The 18199-nt window shown below is 44.0% G+C and overlaps 1 protein-coding gene across 1 annotated transcript in view; it reads left to right on the plus strand.

Moving 5' to 3' along the window:
• The window catches only part of ATP8A2 (ATPase phospholipid transporting 8A2), a 447047-nt gene that overhangs the window by 329698 nt on the left and 99150 nt on the right, over window positions 1-18199 (plus strand). The window lies entirely within an intron of this gene.

The raw sequence follows: 18199 nt of genomic DNA on the forward strand, positions 1-18199 counted from the left end.
GAAATTACAGAGCAGTGAATGAATCAAGAAGATCGTTGCGTAGCCAAACAAGCATTTCCCAGCAAAGATGCTTTGTACCCTTCAACCAGTTCTTTCTGTTCTTGAATTTTTTTTTATTGGAGGATAATTGCTTTACAATATTGTACTGGCCTCTGCCACACATCTACATGAATCATCCATAAGTATACATGTGTCCCCTCCCTCGTGAATCCCACCCCCCCACCCCACCCCTCTAGGTTGTCACAGAGCACTGGGTTGAGCTCCCTGCATCATATAGCAAATTCCCACTGGCTGTCTATTTTACATATGGTAGTGTATATGTTTCCATGCTACCCTCTCAATTTGTCCCACCCTCTCCTTCCCCGACTGTGTCCACAAGTCTGTTCTCTACATCTGCATCTCCATTGCTGCCCTGCAAATAGGTTCATCAGTATCATCTTTGTAGATTCCATATGCATGGGCTAATTAAGCAAGAAAACTATCCATAATGATGATCACCGGGTAAGGCTTGGTGCCTAAAGTATCTGCTTCATGTTCTTGCCTTGTGGTTAAGGGTGAGTGTGGCCCAATAAACATTTCACTGGGGGGATTTGGGGCAGGGGACGATAAAAGGGACAGCAGCCAACTGCAGAGGACAATCTTCTAAATTAGAGGAGAATGACAGCGGAAGGATGGAATCAGCTGTCGGGTGGCTGGTTGACAAAGCCCCCTCCTTTGAAAGCCCCTCCCCAGAGAGATGTTCCAGTGACCCCTCTATGTTCACTGGCTCCAGTAACCCCAATTCAGACGTGCATGAGTTAGACTGGTCACCAGTTCATCAGGAGGTTGACCTTTGATATGTGGGGGGACCATTCACTGTGTAGTCCGAGTTGCATGTTCTTTTGTGTGGTTCAAAGGCTCAGTGTAATGATGAAATTTCCATAGTTGGGGACTTTCTGGAAAAAACCAGTGAGCTATTCCTGCCATCCAAGAGCAAGGAATTTGTAATATTAAATCATGTTTCTCTTAGGTATAAAAGCTTTTTTTTTTTTTTAACATAAACTACATCGTTTCAGCTTTTAGGTTGGTTGGTCTATTTCCATGAGGCAAAAGATGTTGTTCTGAAATCGCCCGTCACTGGCTGAGTCCGAGGTTTTCATTAGACATGGAAGGCAATTCCACTGTAGTTTTCATGTCCAGGAGCTGCTGGGTGGATAATCCACAGTCAGTGTTGAAAGGACTATTTCTTATCCCTGGTCTTGAAGTTGAAAATGTGGCTAAGTCACATCCATCCCTTTGGTGCTATGCTGGTCCTGTGGGCTGAATGTTTGGGCCCCCCTCAAATTTGTGCTGAGGCCCTGACCCCCCTCTCCAACATGGAGCTGGGACCTTGGGGAGGGACTAGAGATCAGATGAGCGGAGAGACAACCTCAGAGACAGCTTGCTCGTTCTCTGCTGTGTGAAAACCCAAGGATCTGAAAATGTACATATCTGAGTCACTTTGCTATACACCTGAAACTAGCACAATACTGTAAGTCATCTGTCCTTCAATTTTTAAAAATGCCTGACGGACACAGCAAGAGAGGGAAAAAATAGATGAAAGAAGTTAGACATCTCCCACCCAGAAGAGGGCCCGCCCTCACCAGAGCCCAGCCAGGCTGGCACCCTGGCCTCAGATACCCAACCTCCAGAACAGGGAGAAATACATTCCTGCTGTTGAGAAGCCACCCACTTTGGGGTATTTTGTTACAGCAGCTCAAGCTGACTGAGACGGTTGGCCAAGGCTTTCGGGTGACGGTATTCTGGAAAAAAGACTGCATTTTTAAGATTATTGTTGTTATATTATTATAAGATTGTTTCTAGTGATTTTTATAAACATTTTTTGTAGGTCATGGGCAGTCAGGTTTTGGCAATGGAACGCGGTTCTTTTGAGTCGTAAAATTAAACTAGTCTCTGAAGGCAAATGGCATTTCTTACCAGGAGTCAAAATAGAATTACCTGAGAGACATGCCTCCTCTTCTTGATCTTTCACTGATCAGTTATTTCCTCAAGCCTTTATAAATCAGAATATTGTGACTTAAACTTCCATTTCTTTTGACTAAAGAGTTTTAACATTTTATGGGTTCTTTTTCACTTTATTTTCAACATTCTATAGGTTCTTGAGGTGAAATTTCTTAGTAGGGTCCACTGACCACCTACATCTGAACTATCTGGGCTGCTTGTTAAAATGACAACCTCTTTCTCCACCAAAAAAATATGTACTTGGAATACACACACACAGAATCAGAATCCCTGAGCCTGGAGCCCCAGCCTCTGAATTGTGATAAATCTCCAGGCTATTCTTCTGTTTAAAGCTGGAGCACCCCTGCTCACCACACCTAAAATGTGACCCCTGACATTTAAGCCAGCCCTGGGGTTCCTGGAGAAGACGGCGTCTGAGTGTCCGCAGCGGCCCTGCGTCTCTGAGCGGTGGGCCCGTGAGCGCCAGCGGTGGTGTGGCGTCTGCTCTCAACCCCGCGCTCTAAGCAGCAGATTATACCCAAAGACATTACCTCGTCTGCCAGAGAAAAGTACTCCTCGCCGACTGCTCCTTGCTTTTCCTTTAAAGTCCTTTCCATGGCTAGTAAAGAGGGAAAGAAACCTTCACTTCAAAGCCGACAAACCGCTAACTCTGTCTGCCAGTGCCAGGCTCCAGCCAGCTTCTGGCAGAGGGCAGTCTTTTATTTTTTTTAATCCAAACCCAGGAATGGGTTTACTTTTGAGTTTTATATACACACTTTGTATACACAATGCAGATCCCAGTGGACTAAGAGTGAACGGGAAGGGGGAGTGGGTCTGGCTGCCTCAGTGCCATCTTTGGATCAAAGCGATTAATTCCTCATCTTCCCTACATGCTGGCTTTCTCTGGACTTTGCAGCTGAGCAAGATCTCAGATGCAGGCATTTTCCATATAAATATAAAAGAAGGGTTTTTGTTTCCAGGTGTTAAGAGGTACACCGAGAAGCCGAGGTAAGGGCCATCTCTGCTCAGAACATTCCAGAATGTTTGTGTCAGGCCGAGGCTGGCCTAAGGGCCAGGAGAACCCATGTCCTCAGGTTAATTGTTGTGGCTTGGGACACTGCTGTCTGTCCCCAGCACCCCCTTCCCTCCCACCTTTGCTGAGGGACCCAGTTCATATCCCATTCTGGCCCTCTTGGAAGAGCAAGCCTGAGGGAGCCTTTCCACCCCTCAGTCCAGTGGGGAGCTTGTCCCCAACCCCGTGCTGTCATGCGTGGTTCAGAACCCTGAAGGGGGATGCAAGGAAACGTTCGCTGGGGTTCCTGGCAAAGTCGCATGTCTGCTCCTGAAAGAAGCCCTTCAGAGACTTGGTCTGCTCTTATGCACAGTGGGTAAGGTTGCCTGGACTTGTTCACCACTGGGAGAGATGCCAGCTCCAGAATCAAACTGCTGCTTTGAGAGAAGAAATAGAGAGACCGAAACCAGCAAACGTCTGTTACACGGTTGTCCAGACAGCAGGTGCAGCTTCCTGGAAGGCCACCCCCAGTGCAGGCCCCCCCAGGAGCACCGCCCCGGGCTGCCTGGCCTCAGTGAGAAGCAGCTGTCAGCCTCCCGTGGACGGAGCTTTCTCTTGTGTTTGCAAGTATAAGGGCAACAAAGAAAACAGGTGATTTTTAAAAAGCAGTCATAAGGCTTTAATATCCCAAGTTCTGTTTCACTCAAACTTAGGTATTTATAGATTTGTTTAAAGATTTTGTAAACAATTACTTGAGTGTTGCAATTATGAGTGTTTTACATGATAATATCCCAGAAACATGTAATGTGAATATCATAAATTCATTGAAATCTTTTGATACAGCAATATTGAATGGAGTTGGTCCTATTTTTCCTAAATAATATATTTCAGGAGCCTGTGGCCTGACCAGGGTGAGACATGGTCATCCCAGTTAGGCAGGAAGTCCCATCAGTAGAAACTTGCCTCTTGGTTTGAAATAACTTCCTGACACCTTCTTTGTACAGTATACTTCTGTGTGGAACTTGGCCAAATTATCTGTTGAAGTCCAGTTTACATTTTGGTTTTCAATTTGTGCATTTTGTGTAATCATAAGACTGGCGTCCAAGGAGGAGCTTGCTGTTTCTAGATGGCATGATCTGAAAAAATATCAATAGGAATAAAATTAAGAGGTTAAGGACTTTCTGGTTTTTATGTGTCTGGCATCCAGGGTTCTTGCATTCATATACATTTGCCTCTTGAATGCTCCCTACACGAATCCCTGTCTGAGTTAGTCACTAGAACTGAAAAATAAATAAAGAAAACTATAACAAAAAGCTCTTCACTAACAAAAGGGAAGTCAAAAACAGTCACTTGACCAGGGCTATCTAGATGAGTTCTCACTGTAAATATAGGGCTATAAATATCTGGGCTCTAAAAATCAGAAAATTCAGGCATTGGACAAGAGTTCTATGGCTTTCAAAGTCATTATATGTCATGCCAAATTGTTTCTGCTTTTCTTTTCCTGATTACCAAACAAGGAAGAAAGTGTGCTTTATAAAATCCATTTGCCCCTCAAAGTAATCCAGATTCTTCCCCTAAAGGAATGCAACCAGCGCCCACTGGTTCCTGGCTGCTTCCTACAGGGTCTGCGGGATCAACTGAGGTCTAGGTTAATGTGACCCGAATCAAACTTCTTTCCTATTCTCTGAAAATCCTAACAGTGAAAGTGGGATGTGAATTAAATTAGCCTCGTGCTTAAGAAATCAATCAAGTCAGTTGTCCATAAGACCATAATTGTGTTATTTCTGAGCCTTAGTTTTGTCAGGTGTGAGAAGGAGATAATATGGGACTTCCGTAGTAGCTCAGTGGTAAAGACTTGGCCTTCCAGTGCCAAGTGGGGTGTGGATTCGATCCTGGTCAGGGAGCTAAGATCCCACATGCCATTGGGCCAAGAAACCAAAATATAAAACAGTAAAAATACTGTAACAAATTCAACGAAGACTTTTTAAAAATAGTCCACATCAAAAAATCTTCATTGTCCTTCACCATTTCCCGGGGCTTACTGAAACTCATGTCCATCGAGTCAGTGATGCTATCCAGCCATCTCATCCTCTGTTGACCCCTTCTCCTCTTGCCCTCAATCTTTCCCAGCATTGGGGTCTTTTCCAATGAGTAACAACAGATGATGTCTATTGAGAAAGTACTATGTCCCAGACAAAATATACATTCAAATAAATATGCTCTGCCTGTGAAATTACATGTATAATAAATTAGCATTAGTTCATCTGATAATTCACTCTATAACCATATGAACAGGTAGGGGCTTAGTAAGAAAGAAACCAGCACCTTGGTCAGGCTGTGGAAGGTAGCTGGGGCTTCCTGAGTCCCCGAAATCTCAGGGTACGAGCCTCCACACACTGTCATTATGGTGAGCACCTAGGGCAATGCTTGGTGCAAACCAGGGATCAAATAGGTGCCAGTCACTTCTTAAAAACTTCTTAAAAATTTGGTTTTCTTAGATTGTATCTGACGTGACTTGCCCTGCAGTTTCAGAGAATTTTTCAAATATGAATGTAGAATTTCTACACATACTTCATATTTAAGCAGCAATCGAGGAGAAGGGGGAGACGGAGGATGAGATAGTTGGATGACATCACTAACTCAATGGACATGAGTTTGAACAAACTCCAGGAGATAGTGAAGGACAGGGAAGCCTGATGGGCTGCAGTTCATGGGGTCGCAAAGAGTGGGACACAATGACTGAGCGACTAAGCAACAACTGCCTATGAACCCTAGTCAAGCCAGTTTCAAACAATGGCCTTTTTCTAAGCACATCATAAAAAGCGGAAATTTTCTTAGCCCTGCTTTCTGCACCGTTCTCTCCATTCTGGAAGTTTGTTTTATTTTGGCCTCTCGTTTCAAGGATGCTGTGTGCTAATTCAAAACTGGACGGCTTTGATTGCGAGTTCTTTTTCTCTGGGGTTAAAGGTCTGGTGTTGGTGTTGGCGTTTGCCATTCATTCTGATGTTAATTTTTAAAATATCTGTCAGCAAATTGAAGTACACATTACATGCTGATTTTGTTTGTTTGGAATATTTATCCTCCATGGGCACAGAGGATGTTTGATGTGGTTTTGAACTTTTCCTTTCTCTAAACATGTGGAAATGTGCGTGGGGAGCTCTGGGGTTGAAGTTCTCTGCAGGGATTGACTTCTTCTCAAACATCTGTGAAGGGAGATGCCTATCTGGGGACCAGAGCTGTAGTTCTCCCCACCACCCACCAACATCCGGGTTCTTTAGGTTTATTCTATTTAAGAGATAGAGAGGTGCCTGAGAAAGACCAGCAGATAAAGAATTCATGCAGGAGAAGATAGGTTGGGTTAGGCTAAGAAGAGAGAAAGCAGGATCTCAGCACACTATTATACATGTACCAAGTTTCCCTGTTTTGTGCAAATGAGGATGCAAAGCTCTTATTGACAGCATCCCAGAGCACCAGATAGTGAAAGGACTTAAAGCAGGTGAGAGCTTTAACTGTTGTTGCCATGGGTGCTACGAACTATCAGATGTTCATCGAAATCATATGCCTTTCGAGTCGGATTAGCCAGCTGTTGTTTTTTTTGCATTCCTTTGGCAAAAGGCCGGAAAAGAGAAGTCTAGGTTATCTGTGTCCATGTCTGTAGGGCACTTTCATCCACATATTTTTTTAAGTAAAATTACTGCAGTGTGTTTTTTCCTTAATTTTTAAGATTTTTTATTATGGAAAATTTTAGACATACCATAATGTAAACACACATCGTTAGCGTGGGACAAGGCGTCTCTTATGAGGAAACAGTCACTGAGTTCAAAGTCTTACTTGATAGTACTGTGGGTCCATCCTAATCCAGCACCCTGTTCTCTTTTGTCTCCAACTTTGTTTTTTAAAAAAAATCTATTAAATATTTTATGCATTTATTTTCCCCAATTTATCCCACTCTGCCACCTTTTGCTTTGAGTAATCATAAATTTGTTCTCTAGGTCTATGATTCTATTTTGTGAATAGTTCATTTGTATTCACTTTACATTCCACATGTAAATGATAGTATATGGTATTTGTCTTTGACTTAGTTCAGTTAGTATAATAATCTCTAGGTCCACCCGTATTGCTGCAGGTGGCATTCTTTAGTTCTTTTTTATAGCTGAGTAATATTCCACTGTATATATGTACCACATTTTCTTCATTCATCTGTTGATGGATATTTAGGTCATTTCCCTGTCTTGGCTATTGTGAATAGTGCTGCTGTGAACATTGGTGTTCAGGTATCCTTTCAGATTGTGCTTTTCTCTGGATATATGCCCAGGAGTGGGACTGCTGGATCATATGGTAGTTCTAGTTTTAGCTTTTTAAGGGACCACCACACTGCTCTCCCTAGTGACTGCCCCAGTTTACATTCCCACCAACAGTATGTCAGGGATCCCTGGTCTTGATAAAGGATAGAAACAGAATGAAGGGCACATGTGGATGTGCTGGTCCTTCTCAGGGTGCTACATACTATCAAGTGTTCATCAAAATCATATGCTTTTTGAGTTGGATTAACCAGCCGGTGTGTTTGGCATTCCTTTGGCAAAAGACAGAAAAAGAGAAATGGAGGCATCTTCCCCCACTCCACCCAGCGGCAGCATCTCCTCACCTGTCGCCTGCCCTATGTCCCTTTTCCCCTCCTCTGGTCCCAACCCCCCAGTCCCATCCCCTCTTTCAGAACATGCACTCCAACAGTGCTGGTTCTACTGCCTCTGGGTCTGGACCCACCACCTAGGACTACTCAAGCAGGATCTTTGTCTCGTGTACAATGGGACTGATTCAGGAACAGCGTGGTGTCCCACCACGGCCACTTAGAGATAGTTCAGGGATTATCTGTAGAAACTAAGAGGGAAGGGAGGAGCTCTCTTGCTGCTGGATTTGTTATGTATTAGGGATGTCATCAGTCTTGAGATGCCACAGGCCACCGCCAAGAGAGTGTTTGACTGGGGATGAATCGAGCACAGAGGAAAGCCAAAGTGAGAGATGATGGCATTGAGTGTGCACCTGGATCAAGCTCTACCTGAAGCTGGAGTGATCTGTGAACTTCCAGACACATTAAATCAATATATACCCATTTTTGGGTATATGAATGAAGAATACAATTCAAGTTGGCTTTCTGTTACTTCTGAAAAGGTTTCTAATTAACAAAAAAATTGCTAAGTTACAGATACAAAGGATAAAATCAGCTGGGTCAAGCTAAGGTAACGAGAACTCGTCCCTTCTGGGAAACTGGTTATGTTGTAGAAAAGCAGCTGGTGAATTTCCCTACTATGCATCTTGCGTCGGCAGTCGGAGAGTCAGAGTACCAAGGGAATTTGCCTACTTTTGTGGCTTTCCTATGCCCTTCTCCTGCCACGCCCCCCACCCGCCCCCCAAGAAAAAAAGACATGAAGTGGTTGTTCAAAAATGAGATGGAAGGAAATAGAAGTTTTTCTAAGATGGGCCTCTTTCTCTCTGCAGCCAACAATTCAACATGGTTCAGAGTCACGTGGTCCTGAGCAATGCTGTCCTATAGAAGTATTAATATAATGGGAGACACATTATAACTTTGAATTTTCTAGCAGCCCCATTAAAAAAAAATGGAAAATGGAACAGCTTGTTAGCTTTATTAATATAGTTAGCCCACCATTTCCAAAGTAGTATCACTTAAACATGTAGTTGGCATTTAAAGAAATTGTTAAAGAGGTAATTTGCATCGCTGCACCAAATCTTTGCAAGCCAGTGTAATGTTAGACTTGGAGGGCATCCCAAGGCAGGCTGACTCAATGGCAAGTGCCCAGTAGCCACACCTGGACAGCAACTAATGTATTGGACAGCCCAGCTCTTAAACAGCAGTTTCACGCTCCAGAACTAAATTTAGTGCAGGCAAGATTAAGAGGTGGGAAACCCGGGCTCAGATAAGACTGGGGCCTGGGAGAAGCCTGGCCTCCAGGACCTTCCTCTGCAGCATGGTGTGGGTGTCTGACTTTGATCTCTGTCACCTGCAGTGAAAAGGGTCTTACAGGAGGTTTCCCCTAAAGAAGAAACTCTGGGGACCCTGGAGCTGCTGTTCATCACTGCTCATTAATTGCTTTAAGCAAAGTGTATAAACCAAGACTTAGGAAACCTGGATCTGACTTCAGGTGGTTTTCTCAAAGTGCTGGCTAATTACCCAGCCACATCTTCCTGGACGTGGGATGGAAGAAGTCAGGATGGAGGCGTTTGGTCACTTTTCTATGATGCGGCAGCCAGCTGAAAGGACTTCCCTGGTGGCTCAGTGGTAAAGAATCCACCTGCCAATGCAGGAGGCCTGGGTTCAGTCCCTGAGTGGGGAAGATCCCCTGGAGGAGGAAATGGCAACCCACTCCAGTATTCTTGCCTGGAGAATCCCATGGACAGAGGAGTCTGGTGGGTTTCAGTCTGTGGGGTCACAAAGAGTCAGACACGACTGAGCATGCACACAGAGGCAACCAACTAAGGAGTCGTAGAGTCACAGTAACAAGTGCCACCAAAAATAAACTAGATTTGTTGTGAACAAGGGGTTAATTTGTTCAGCAAGCAGCAATTTCAGGTAGGATTCTTAATTCCTAAGATTGTATGAACATCCATCCTTTTTTTTTCCTTCTAGAGTTTCAGGCCATCATTCCAACATCATTGTGCTGGATGCAAGCCCTACTGTTTCTACCTCCTAAATATCTCTTACCTGTCCCCTTCCATCCAGTTCTGTTCCCATGCAGTTAGTGCTACAGAATTTCATGCCTGGACCATTGCAGTAGAGTAGCCTCATGACTGGTTTCTCAAAACCTGTCTAGACCCGTTATTCTGTGCAGCCAAGTGACAATGTTAGTCGCTCAGTCGTGTCCAACTCTTTGTGACCCCATGGACTGTGGCCTGCTAGGCTCCTCTGTCCATGGAATTCTCCAGGCAAGAATACTGGAGTGGGTAGCCATTCCCTTCTCCGGGGGATCTTCCCCACCCAGGGATCAAACCTGGATCTCCTGCACTGCAGGCAGAATCTTTACCATCTGAGCCCCCAGGGAAGCCCTTTGCAGCCAAAGTGGCTTTCAAAACAGAAAACTGATGGAGTTGTCCCCCTGGCCTCCCAGTGTGCTCAGGGTAAAACTATAGGCCGTTTGCCAGGCCTGTTTGGCCAGCGCCCACTCCCGCCCCACCCACACTGGCCTTCCTTCACTGCTGGGTGGGCCCTGTTTAAGCTCCCACAGTGTAATTGCTCCTGCCCCCACTTCCTAAATGCCTTGGTCTCTACCTTGTACGGAGCTAGGGCTCACCTGGTGTTCAGACCTCCGATGAGTCATTTCTTCCTGCAGGTGGCCTTCCTTCCTTTTTCTTGTGGCCTTAACAAGGTGAAACCCTCCTAGCTGTGTGTTCTCTTCACACAACTTACCTCTCTCCCTTGCACTTAGCACAATTAAAAATCTACCTTTGTGTGTGAGATAATACTTTATACGCATTAGGATAGCCGCTGTTTAAAAAGACTCAAAGAACAGCAAATGCCGGCAAAATGTGGAAAAATGGAATCCTTGGGCGTATAAAATGGTGTGGACACTGAAAAAAAAAAACAGTATGGAGTGTCCTCAAAATGTTAAAGAATTAGCACATGATCTCATAATTTCACTTCTTATTCCTGAAAGAATTGGAAGCAGAATCTTGAGGTATTTGTACACCCTTGTTCAAAGCAGCAGGATTCACAATAGCCAAGAGGAAGGAGCCGCAAAGTGCCTGTTGACATGTAATCAGCTACACAAATGCAATCTGTCCATGCCATGGAATACTGTGTAGCCTCTACCCAGTATGGATGAATCCTGAGAACAGTAGGCTGCGTGAAATAAGCCAGTCACAAGAAGACAGACACCTTGTGGTTCCACTGTAGGAGGAACCTGAAGTAGTCAGTCATAGAGACAGAAAATAGAAGGGGATGCTGGGAGGGGAAATGGGGTGCTGTGTTCAATGGAAAGAGTTTCAAGTTTGCAAGATGAAAACATTGTAGAGATCTGTTGCACAGCAATGTAAAGATCGTTTACACTGTTGAACTTAAGAGGCTTAAGATGGTACATTTTATGTTATTTTTATCACAATTTTCAAAAATTTATGTTTATGTGATTTCATAATTCATATCAATTTCTTCCTCTAAATTGTAAGCTGATGAGCAAAGTGAACGCTCTTCAATATGTCTTTAGTGCTTACCTCTGCTCTTTCCTGGCATTCAGTAAGTATTTAAATGAATGGATTAATAAAGCAGAATTAAACACCTCTCCTGTAGAAATGGAAAATGGATTTGACTTTGTGTAATAGGTGCTTAATATCTGTTTGTTGACTTGATAACAAAAGCAGATGCCAAATAGTCAAACATTTGGAAATAGCCTGGCACAGGATGTGCATGTAAGAAGGGATTGGTTAGTTAATTTACCATTTTCTGAAGTGTGCTCAAAAAACCAGTGCACGAACCATACATTTTTCCCACCCAAAGAATGATTTCTAGATTTAAAGAAATTTTGAAACACTTCCAGTTAAAATTGTAGTTGAATAATTTTTAGCTACATGGGTGATACCTGTGGTAAATGTTTGTTGTTGATGTTGATATTTGTGTAGGGTTAATATTAAGGTTTAATTACTTAATGGAAATGGCTGTTTTGGAGCAAATATTAAAGGAAAGGTAAATGTGGAATAGAGATGAAATTTTGAGTACCTACTTCAAGGAAGTACTAAGCTAATCATTTTCCAACAGTTTTTTTACTGGAGATAAAACTGATGAAGTTAGTGGGTCACAGATAGTTTTAGCAGAAATGTAAGTTCTCTAAACAAAAGCATTATCAGACAGCCTTTTTATTATTCTGTTGAAGGGATTGGTTATTTTTAGAGTAATAAATACAAGCACATAGTTGGGGAGGAGGTTTTGGTCAAGAAAATGTCATAGGTAGAGTTTCATTAGCAGCTGGCCTGTGATAAATCTGAGATGATTTCATGGAAAAAACAGACCTTCTCTGGGGGGTTTGAGCCTTTAGTCAAAAGGGGAAGCATTCCAGGCTTGTGGTTTAAAGCTGGAGTGGATCTGACACCAAGAACCACGTTGGGACGTAGAATTTCAGTGTCATGTAAAGTGATATTACAAGAAAGCAAAAAGTTTGATTTGTACCCAATACAGCATCTTCATTAAAAGAAGGAAAAGCGGTAGGTACGGTGATTTCTATGTCCAGTGAAACCAGAAGAAGCAGCGGTGGGAAACAGACGGATGGAGGGGGTTGTGATTGATACAGGAAGGACATGAGAAGTCTTAGTGTGATGGAGAAGGCCAGGTGGGGCAATGAGGCTGGAAAGAGAGGGCTTTAAAATTTCACCAAAGGAAATTACAGGGTTGTTGAGAAATTTTCCAAGACATGGCATCAAGAAAGAATGAGGGTGACCATAAATAAAGGTCCTGTAACATAATGAGTCTGGGTTTTACCTTCTTATGATCAATGTGGGAAAATTAATTCTTAGAAACGAAAGGAAATAGAGGGCATAGGAGTTTCATTTTTTGCTGACTTTCTGACAACTGAATCATTTTAAATGAATAAAATTGTAGCCCTTGTCTAGGCTGTTAAAAAAAAAAGTCTTCATTCCACCATCCAAAAATAATTAAATATTGGATTAGAACATTACAGTAGTTTTCTGTTATATAAACTTATTGATTCTAGATGAGATTTTTTAAAATCTGAGATGATCACAATTTTAGAAAATAGCTTATTATGCCAGAATGGTTTGTTTTGAACTGGAAATGTAAAATCAAGGAACAACTTTAGATAATTAACAAAGTTGTCTACTTGGGGATTTGCTCATTTTGTTAAAAGAAAAATTGGTCCTTTAGATTTTCAGTGTTTTCAATGGCTCAGATTTAGTGGAATAATTGAACAAAGGCAGTATTCTCATACAAGGCACAAATGTGAATTCTATTCAAATCTTCTAAGACCTTCTTCTGACATAGGTCTTAGTGATGGGTTACCATCTTCTAGAGGCCATTTCAGGCCATTTGCTCCCCCAAAACTTTTTTAAAGAAAAGCAATTTGTCCTTTATTCTTCCATATATATTTATGTAACTACCAAGATAGGGGCTGTCATTTAACTATGTATTTTATGTTGGAATGTAGCCAATTAACAATGTTGTGATAGTTTCAGGTGAGCAGCAAAGCAAGTTAGCCATGCATATCCACATATCCATTCTCCCTAAAGCCCCCCTGCCATCCAGGCTCCCACATAACACTGAGCAGAGCTTCCCGTGCCCTACAGTAGGTCCTTGTTGGTAATCCACTTGAAATATAGTTGTGTGTACTTGTCTATCCCAAACTCCCTAACTATCTCTTCACCCCATCGTTCCCTCCCCTGGTAACCATAAGTTAGTTTTCCAAAAGGAGTTAGTCATTTTAGAAAGTTGCATTTTGGGGCCAGGTCGTCCACAGAGCCCCAACCCTCTTTATCCCCTAAACTTTCGATAGGGTGAAATGAGCTTCCAGAACTCAAAGCTCTAAACAATGAACATCTGACTGATAAAGTGATGTGTTTGAAGCTGTCCTGCGTGTGAATTCTCTATGTCGCTTTGCTTTGTTTCACAGAGAATTGTTTATATTTGGTAGTTTTACATACCTCTCGCCTTCTTTCAGGCTACTTCTTGGTTTTCCCTTTGATGTCTTGTCATGGTCGCCCCCTGCTCTTCCATCTGACTCTGGGTCTCAGTCAGTGGTCACTTCTATGGGGTGTCTCCTCTCGTGTGTCTTAGAGCAAGTGCCTTTCTAAACTTTTGTATGCTGCTGTAGTGGCGTCAGATTAAATTAATTTATAGATCACAGTTTTGCCCGGGTGTCTTCTACCAAAATCTGTCTCCGTGAATTCTGACGTCATTCTGTAAGACTCTCAGCCCCCTCAGACATAGTTTAGGAAGTGGGCTGTGCTCATTAAGAACTCGAGAAGGACATAATCCTGAAGTCAGAAGTAAACCACATATAGACATATAATTACCTAGAGCTTGTCAGGGTCCATAGGAACTCAAAGAATGAATTTCCTTTTCCTTCCGCTTCAAGGGAAGCCAGCAGCTCATCTGTAGGTGGTTGTCTCTTGGCAAACTTGCTCTGCATGAAGTACGGCTTCCCTGTGGCTCAGATGGTAAAGAACCCCCCTGCAATGCGGGAGACCCGGGTTCAATCCCTGGGTTGGGAAGATCTCCTGGAGGAGGGCATGGCAACCCACTGCAGTATTCTTGCTTGGAGAATCCGTATGGACAGAGGAGCCTGGTGGGCTACAGTCCTTGGGGTCACAGAGTCGGTCGTGACTGAACTACTAAGCACATACATGAAGTAGTTAGACATTCCACCAGGTTAAAAAGTGTAATTTCTCTGTTTTTTTCAGGGTTCTGTCAAATCAGGAGCAACCAAAACAAGAGAAGAGAAAACATACGATTAGCATTATTTCATTATATTAATTAAAACACAGTGGTAGTTTCAACTTGATCGGATCAGTCACTAAAACCAGGGGAAGTTGTTCCCCTATTGTTAGTCTTTACAGAGAGACCTTAAGTGGGAATGAAAGGTTTGAGATGACTTCTGGCTTTGCAGCAGAATTTAGGCATTGTGAGGATCTTTCTAGAATACCTTTAGATCAATTCATGTAAAATTTCCAGAAGAATCTTCACAATAAGATAACCATTTTTCCTCTCCCAAGAGTTACTAAGTGTCTTTACAAGTTCTGTGTCTCTAAATGAAAAATGGAATCCCATCTACTCCTGCATGCCCCCTCCTAAACCTACTCAGAGTAAGTTAATCTTTTCAACAGAGCAGCCAACTTTTCCAGCAAAGGAATTTGCAGTCTTTGTGGTTTGGGTAGAAAGGTGGTTCATTTTACCAGTTTCTTGAAGAAATATGTTCCATGATAAATTCAATCTTTCCTCTAAAAAGAAGCTCCCCAAATCTACTTTTCTGCACAAATTTCGACATGTGGGGCTTTCTCTCTTGATGCAGCCAAATGCTGAGTGTATGTGGACCTGGGCAAACAGTGCTGGGTCCAAGGTTAAGGATATTTATTGCTGGAGGCATTACGTGTATTCGTATCCAGGAAGAGCAAAATCCAACACATTGACAGTGGTTTTGAAATATATTAATTTGCCTTCTCTTGTCTTGGGGGAATGTTTCTCTCCCCACTCCCGCTTTTAATCCTTTTCCACACTTGGTAGAATTCGGAAGGATTTTTGCCAGGAGTAACGAGCTAAGGCAGACAGTGTGTGAATACACAGGAGAGCTGCTGGTTTCATTGCAGACTTCAGAGAAAGTTCCATGCACTCTGACTCTGGCTTGGCATGCAGGAAATTCCTCCAGGGTCTGCCCGATGCAATAAACAGACCTCCTGCATCTAACCACATCCACACCAAAGTTTCTTATGTGGGGTTCCTTTTGCTCTTTGTGTAAAAGTTAAGGGTCCCAGCATTCCTATTCCAACTCCTCTAACCCCTACGCTTTGGAATTGGCGTATGGCTGTGTTTAGGGGTTAATAGGCCTTGGGGTTTAATAGGACTTACTCTGTGTTATTTATGCACACACAGAGAAGGTAGACGCAGGAAACGGATTCCCTGTGGACACACTTCTGAGAAACCTTACATTATGTCGGGTTTGTCAGAAGGCTCACAGGGTCACGTTTGCCTTCAGGTGACTCACTGAGGACAAAGATCATTATATGCAGTGCAGGTGAGTTTTTCAGTAATTCATGCAGCCCCCAGCCACTGGCAGCCCCAGTGTCACTGAAGAGAGGGCTTGTTAGAAATGCTGAATCTCAGGCCCTAGTCTCGAACTACTGGACTGGAGTCTGCATTTGTAACCAGAGTCCCAGGGGTTTCGTAGGACATTAAAGGGGAAGAAGCCTGAGTTAGATCTCGGCCACCAGAGTCCCATCTCAGTAAGATCACCCAAGAGCGTGTGGGGCAGAGAGGAAGGAGGGCGGGGAGGACATCGGCTGAGTTAAATTATGCTCATTAATTCAATTTGAGGCAGGAATGTGTGTAAATAAACGCTGGCAGCTGCAGAGGCTCCGTTTCCTGCCGGGCTCAGGCTGGAATGCAGGGACCAGCGCCTCAGAAACCAGACTGTGGACCAGTGCAGCCCTGCGACCAGGAGATAATGCAGAAGAGATGGTCTTGCCCTACAAGGGAGGTTTTCAGGTCAGCGTTAAGTGCCAAACCAAGTGGAGCTGGAGAGGGCTGTGCCAGCTGAGATCAAGTCTCAGTTATTTGAAAAGATGAAACACCCTGAACAGCCCCCTCCTCTTCCTTTAAATCAATGCAGATCAGATTTCCAGGGGTTCAGATAAGTGGGACAGCGGCCGGTCCCACACAGGCTGCTGGCAGATAAATGACTATTCACATCACCCCTTCCCTTACAAAGCTGAGTCCCTGAGAAGCAGGGAGGGGAAGGAGTTTTAGAACAAGAGCATCCTTGGAACCATGAACCTGTAAACGTTGACAGGGCTGGTTCCTGACATTTGATGTTCATGAATGGTTTTGGGGGTGGAGCCGTCCTCCCTGGATCGTGTTTATTAAACTCTTCGTGCCGTGCTGGGCAAGGTGCTCACTTACATATTGCCAGGTGGTTCTCGTGCTGTGCTTTGTAGGAGCTCGTTGACTGCCGTGTGTTCCAAAGAGACATCTGTTTCCCAGCTAGTAATGACTGTGACTCCTTGTACCCACTCAGCAAGGAGTGGCTGTCCAGAGAGGCAGATTCTTCACTCATTTTATCTGCAAATGTTTTCTTAAGCCTTCGGTGCCCTTGCTGGTCAGAAGGGCTCACCCAGTGCTGGGCACTTTATTGAATGCTTCAACTATTTAATCTTCACTACAGTTTCCATTTCCTAGGCAGGAAACCACGTTCTGATGAAGCAGAGGAACTGCCGTGGTTGCTAAGTCAGGGAGGGAGGCAGGATTTGACCTTGGGCTGCCTTGAGGGCCCCTCTCAGCCCCGGTCACCCTCCCAAACACAACCCCCCTTAGCCTCTTAGCCTGCCTCCCTGCCTCCCAGAGGGCTTCCTGCCTTCTCTGTGCGCTGAGTCCTCTGTGTCATTTAGTTATGAAAAAGGTTACCATTGTTGTTACAGACGAGTGTGCGTGCACGTCCCTCACTCACTGGACCGGTAGGGATCTCAGGAGAGGGCCTGGCTTGGAACGGGCTGGCAGTGGTCAGAGGTGGCTCCTCCTGAACACCCCCAGCCCCGAGTCTCCATCCTGTGCTGTGGCCTGTCCAGGGGTGGGGGGCGGTGAAGGGGGGACTGGGTGATGGAACTTGAGCCTGAGTGATTCTGGAGGGGCGAGGAGAGCCCTTGGCCCTGGGCTTTGTCCCATGTGTGCTTGCTCGCTTCAGTCACACCGGACTCTCTGTGACCCCGTGGACTGCAGCCCGCCAGGCCCCTCTGTCCATGGGGGTTCTCCAGGCAAGAGTACTGGACTGGGTTGCCGAGGGCTCTGCCGAAGCTGCTTTGAAAAGCTAGAGAGTCCCCTCCCGTGTCGGCCACTCCAGGTAAACTGGAGAAAACATCACCAGCCCCTGAGTAGTCCAGCCCTAACCCAGAGAAGTCTGTTTCTGATTATCTGCTTTCTTCCCGTTGATTCTGTAGTCTTGTTCCCTAGAAGTCATAACCTGAGTGGAGGGAACTTCAGTCAGGGTGTTTGTGGAGTTGAGGTGCTTTTTCCTCTCTGAAAATTGGCCTCTGACGCAGCCATGGGCATTGTTTCCACGCTTGCCCCGATGGCGTGTTTATTTACCTAGACCCACACAACCTCTCTCACCCTGAGTAATCCAATATTAACTTGTAATAACCAGGATTTCTACTGAAGGAGGGGGTTTGTTCAGGAAAAGCAAAGGGAACTGAAGATTCAAAATTCCAGAGAGAAACTGAAAACCCTACCAAAGAGGGACTGGAAATGTCTAAGAGAGCCATCTCCAACATAACACAGCATTATAAAAATTTTTTAAATTAATAAAAATAATAAATTACTTAAAATAATATTTTTTTGAAAAATTTAATTTTTGAAAAAAGAGAGCGACCTCCCAGAGCAGCACATTATTGCCCCTCTAGCATATACCTTTGTTTTCAAGTTGCATTTGCTCTGAAGGGAGTTTTATCTCTATTATAGTAGCTAGTTCTGAAACTGGCAAGTAGTGGTAT

The sequence above is a fragment of the Odocoileus virginianus genome, chromosome 8 (assembly GCF_023699985.2).
Source record: "Odocoileus virginianus isolate 20LAN1187 ecotype Illinois chromosome 8, Ovbor_1.2, whole genome shotgun sequence".
In the NCBI taxonomy this organism is placed as follows: domain Eukaryota; kingdom Metazoa; phylum Chordata; class Mammalia; order Artiodactyla; family Cervidae; genus Odocoileus; species Odocoileus virginianus.